We start from the raw sequence: 5,855 nt of genomic DNA, 5'->3' as shown, positions 1-5,855 counted from the left end.
GAAGGTTTTATGATAGACTTATGATGAGGCGACGCTAATGAGATGGGTGAACGACGATGACCACGCTTTTCATATGGAGTACTAATAATCAACTTATAATCTCGAGCTAAAGAGTAAGCATGACCAAGAGTAGTGACACCTCGAAGGAAAAGCTCGCGCTTAAGATCATCTCTCAGACCTTGGCTAAACCTACTCAAAGTCATGCTTTCATCCTTAATTAAATGACATTTGGTTCGAAATTCCTCAAATTGCGCGATATACTCAGTCACTAATTGACTTCCTTATTTAAGGGCATTCCATTGAGTAAGAATTTCAAAATTATCTCATTCTCGCTTACGAATCTGGTCCCTTTTCCTACGATCGCGGCGAAAATATTTTTGATCACTTTGTCCACAATGGTATTGTCTATTATGAGACGCTTCAGAATTAGTGTAAGTTAAACGAGGGGTTCGCTTAAAATTGCTCAACTTAGCAGCTAGGTTCTTTCTCTCCTCACGAGTAGTAGTTATATCTGATTGGACAGTCTATCTGATTGGACAGTCGATAGGCGAGTGGCAAGTTGCGCTAATTGTCTAGTGAGTGCATCAAATTGGGATGGATCCATGGTTAATGTATTGGAAATTGAGATGACAAGACGACCACTATGCAACTACATGCAATGTAATACCAACTAAATGATGTGCTATGATGAGATCGGTGAACAATACGTGCAAGCAATGGAAAATAACTTGTACCAATTTTTTTTAATTTAATTTTAAATATTGGGATTAATTAAATCCAAAACAAGCTAATACTGCTGGTACATGTAAAATGGCAAAGCAAGGGTCAAACACACTAGTCAAATTCTCCAATCAATTTAAGTGGGGAACAATGGAAGTCAATTCGGTCACTGATGTCAATTCCATTAATGGTTTCGATCAAGTGGGGTTTAAGGCTAAAATTATCCCGATAACAGCATCACAAGATTTTAATTGATGCAATTTTAAAAATGAAGCAGTAGTATAAACCAATACTAAATAGAGATCAAGGACTCCCTGTTGTTTAGTTTTGATTATTTGTATGCCGATTGATTTGAATTGCCGACTTATAAGCCCCAACTATGCTTCTGTTCTTCCCTTCGTATCCAATGGTTTTAGCCCCTGTAGACTGTAACTTGTGCTGGTTCTGGTGTGGACGTAAAACTATGTGTAATGACTGTGGCTTTTAGATTGTTGAGATGGACGAGGAAATATATGAGTGTGGTAATTGTGGTGGAAGTGTATGATCTTGGGTTGGTGATGGCGGCCTATGGCGATGAAGCGGTAGTGCTCTGGATGCTTGGGTACAATAGATAATGAAGTGGTGGCGTGATGGTGATTTGAGGCAACAGCGACAAGAGAGTGGTTATGAGAGATAAATTGGGTGAACTGTGGGGTATTTGATGTTAATGAATTGGTTATAATCGGGCTTGGTTGGATATTTGGGACTGATTATGGGTTGAATGGTGTTGGGCCGATTGTGATAATATGTGATAAGTGGGTTGGATTTAGTGTTTATTGGGCTGAAAAGCAAGTGGATTGGCTAAATAGATGATGAGAGATGGGTTGTGCGTTTAGTGGGCTTTGGGAGTAATTTGGACCACTAGCTTATGGCCCAAGTGTTTTGATAAAAAAATGAATGGAGTAGGTTTTAGATATGGAATATATGGGTTGAAGGGTTAAGTAGGCTTGAATGCTAGGGTTTGGGATTTGTGGAACGACACCACAATTTTTTTTTTATTATTATTTATGAGCAGCAGCAGCAGTAGCAGTAGGGAAAAAATGAGATTTTTTTTTTTTGGTGTGAACAGTAATTTTTTTTTGAAGCTGATAATAAAAAAAAAAAAAAGAATTTTCGGGTGTGAATAGTACCCGTGAACAGTAACACGATTTTTTTTTATTTTTTTTTGGCTGGGGTGTGAACTGAACTGAAATTGCAGAAAAAAACCTAAAATGAAATTTCCGCCTGTGAACAGTAACTTGAACAGGTTTTTTTTTTTTTTTTTGAACAACTATGAAGAAGCTGGAAAAATAATAACTTGGCTGCTCATGCTAAAAGTTTATTTGTTTGTACTGTTCCACAAGTTCTTAGGAAAGAAATAGGAAAAATTTTTTGGATTGGAGATAAGAGATTACCCAAGTTTAGGCTCTGATACCAAATTTGATGCAGTACCAACAGGATGATTAATATAAATAAAAGAAAGATTTAGAAAGAATGGGGAATTAAGGGAGGGGATAGAAGAAGAATTCAATAGAAGAAGGGGAGAGATACGTCATAAGCCACCAAAATAATTATTTATTCATCATCAACTGAAAATTACAATGCAAAATAGGTTTAAATAGTAAAGCAACACTAACGAGCTTGGGCCCGAGCCCATACAAGTCCAAATCTAAATAATAGTCCAAGAAAATAAATAAAACTTAAATAAAATAAGTAAACGTCGTCCGATGTCCTCATCAGCAAGTCAAGCAAGGAAAGTAATCACTTGACTCAGTTGTCGTGCAGTGTCCCAAATAAAACTAGGAGATAAGTTTGGTGACACCAATGTTTTTCGCCCTTAAAAAGTGTATCAAGAGTTGTTTACCGGATTAAAAAATTGCATTGAAGTCATACGAGCTCTCTACCTCAAAAAATCATGAAAGTATACACTACCTGGGGCCCTGCACCAAAGAGCCTGCATACCATGGAACCAAACTTACAACTTTAAGATTTTTTATTGATTAAAACTTTCAATATCTTGAATGATGGATAATTAGGCTTCCTGACTTACATTTCAACTTACATTAATATGCACAATGTGGTCTAAATCTAACTACTTCGGTATAGTTGATGCAATGCCATCTTTTGTGGCTGAAAGAGTAACTTCATCGATGCTGCAGGAAACACTAAGGGTGAAGGATGAAGAGCTGCAAAATTTGGCAAGGGACCTTCGTGCTAGGGATTCAACAATAAAAGAGATAGCAGAGAAACTATCTGAAACTGCTGAAGCTGCAGCATCTGCTGCTCATACTATGGACGAGCAAAGGAGAATTGCATGCTTCAAGATTCAGCGCTTAACAAGAGACTCAGAGAAACGTCTCGAGTCATCTGCATTGAAGGTATCCTTTGTTCACACCGTTTGTACCATTTTATTGTATAATGCATGGATGATTGTCATTTTTTATTTTTGATTGATAGTGTGTGTCATTTACTTAGTAGGTGAGAGAATTGGAAGAAAATATTACGATTCTGAGCAGAGAAAGAGATCAACTGATAAAACAGAGAGACTCCACCATTCAGGAAGCACATTTGAGGCGTACTGAACTCGCAAAAGCTAGAGAACGTGTTGTAATATTAGAAGGAGCTGTTGTTCGAGTGGAAGAGAAAGTCAGAGTTACAGAGGGTGATGCTGAAGCTAGAATCAAGGAAGCAACAGAAAGAGAAGCAGCTGCTGCTAAGGAGAAGCAAGAACTGCTTGCATACATAAATATGCTACACGGGCAACTAAATAGGTACAATATTAATCGTTGTAGAATCTTGATAATTAGGTGGTTTGCCTGCCTCATTTTACACGTCTTTGTGATACAAAAATACCTATTTGAAGATTAGCTTACTTGACTTTGTTCAGATGTATGCCAATATTTTTGCCAAGCTGAAAATGGTCGTAGTTTTGATGTTGATCAAAAACAAAGTTGAAACAGAATGACAAAAAGATTTTAGTCTTGGTTATTTAGCAAATAACAAATACACAATGATTGAGTACGCAGATAAGCATATTACCCACCCAGACCCGGATAAAATTGCAAAATTGATCCGTAAAAGCAATGATAAGATATATTCAGTATTTGCTAGCTGTTGTTTTAGTGTATATGTTTTATGACAATGGTTGTTTTTCCTGCTGACAGGGAGCAGGTTGAAACTAGGCAAATATTTGAGGAGATAGGGTCTTGCTTGGGTATTGATGGTGAATTACCAAGGACAAAGCATGTGAATCCATCGGAAGAGAATGTGGACAAAGCATGTCTGAGTATTTCAAAGGCACTGCCTGTGCCCGTAGAGAGTGAATGGAGTGATATTCAGACAACAGAGGCAACGATAGCTGATGTAAGAGAGGTTTCCCCTGATACAGAAGGGAGCAGTCTCGATATACCTGTTGTTACTTTCCCTGTCAATGGCCTCCAGGAGCATTCCTCTTCCCGCCAGCCTTAGTTTTTAAAGCTATCATTATCTTAAAAGATCATGGATCTGGATCAAAAGGTCAGTTAACGAGGAAACTCTATATTTATTGACATTTATACCATTCACATGTAACTTTTCAGTTTTGTCAACTCACGTTCTTGTGTGTTTTTGGTAATTTTGGTGAATTTGAGTGTTAAATGGCTGTCAAATTTGGGTGATATTCAGACAACAGAGGCAACGATAGCTGATGTAAGAGAGGTTTCCCCTGATACAGAAGGGAGCAGTCTAGATATACCTGTTGTTACTTTCCCTGTCAATGGCCTCCAGGAGCATGGATCTGGATCAAAAGGTCAGTTAACGAGGAGATATTTATTGACATTTGTACCATTCACATGTAACTTTTCAGTTTTGTCAACTCACGTTCTTGTGTGTTTTTGGTAATTTTGGTGAATTTGAGTGTTAAATGGCTGTCAAATTTGGGTGATATTCAGACAACAGAGGCAACGATAGCTGATGTAAGAGAGGTTTCCCCTGATACAGAAGGGAGCAGTCTAGATATACCTGTTGTTACTTTCCCTGTCAATGGCCTCCAGGAGCATGTATCTGGATCAAAAGGTCAGTTAACGAGGAAACTCTATATTTATTGACATTTGTACCATTCACATGTAACTTTTCAGTTTTGTCAACTCACGTTCTTGTGTGTTTTTGGTAATTTTGGTGAATTTGAGTGTTAAATGGCTGTCAAATTTGGGTGATATTCAGACAACAGAGGCAATGATAGCTGATGTAAGAGAGGTTTCCCCTGATACAGAAGGGAGCAGTCTAGATATACCTGTTGTTACTTTCCCTGTCAATGGCCTCCAGGAGCATTCCTCTTCCCACCAGCCTTAGTTTTTAAAGCTATCATTATCTCAAAAGATCATGGATCTGGATCAAAAGGTCAGTTAATGAGGAAACTCTATATTTATTGACATTTATACCATTCACATGTAACTTCTCAGTTTTGTCAACTCACATTCTTGTGTGCTTTTGGTAATTTTGGTGAGTTTGAGTGTTAAATGGCTGTCAAATTTGGGGCTATACAATCAACTGCTGGTTTGAGTCCTAAAAGTTCCTAGGATGTAAATTTTCTCTGTTCTATTGTATTTCTATACTTCCATCAGTGTGTATATATATAAATATATGGAGAGAGAGAGAGAGAGAGAGAGAGAGAGAGGAGGTTGATCTAATATCACATGGAACAAGGTACAAATGCTTTGAATGTTTTTATTTAGGGTAATTAGCACAAAACATCATACCTTTCGTTTTTTGGCGCATTTCATACCATCTTTACATTTTCTTGTGCAAAACATCATTTTCATTATTTTTCTCAATAAAAAGTTATAAAATGACTAATATATCCTTTTATTTAAATAAAAAAACAAAAATAAAGAACTAATTGCAATCAGTCCAATTTTTAAAAAAAAAAAATTTCAAAAGAATTCCAAATAAAAAAATAAAAAAGTTCAAAAAGTCCCAATACATACGGGACACTACATGTGCACACCAAATAGCCTGAGTTGGACCGCCGGCACTGATTCAAACGCCGTTCGCTCAACCCCAACCCCACGTACCCTTTGCATTTGCACCGTTTCGAGCTGATGTGGAGTTAATACTCCAATTCTAGCTTTGGCTATAAC

General features: G+C 37.3%; 1 pseudogene; it reads left to right on the top strand.

Annotated features, from left to right (window-relative positions):
* The window catches only part of LOC111386649, a 17,098-nt pseudogene extending 11,760 nt beyond the window's left edge, over positions 1-5,338 (top strand).
* Positions 5,339-5,855: the final 517 nt, after the last annotated feature.

The sequence above is a fragment of the Olea europaea genome, unplaced genomic scaffold (assembly GCF_002742605.1).
Source record: "Olea europaea var. sylvestris unplaced genomic scaffold, O_europaea_v1 scaffold364, whole genome shotgun sequence".
Taxonomy (NCBI): domain Eukaryota; kingdom Viridiplantae; phylum Streptophyta; class Magnoliopsida; order Lamiales; family Oleaceae; genus Olea; species Olea europaea.
Note: the sequence above shows the minus strand (reverse complement) of the source record. Positions and strands in the feature narration are given on the sequence as shown.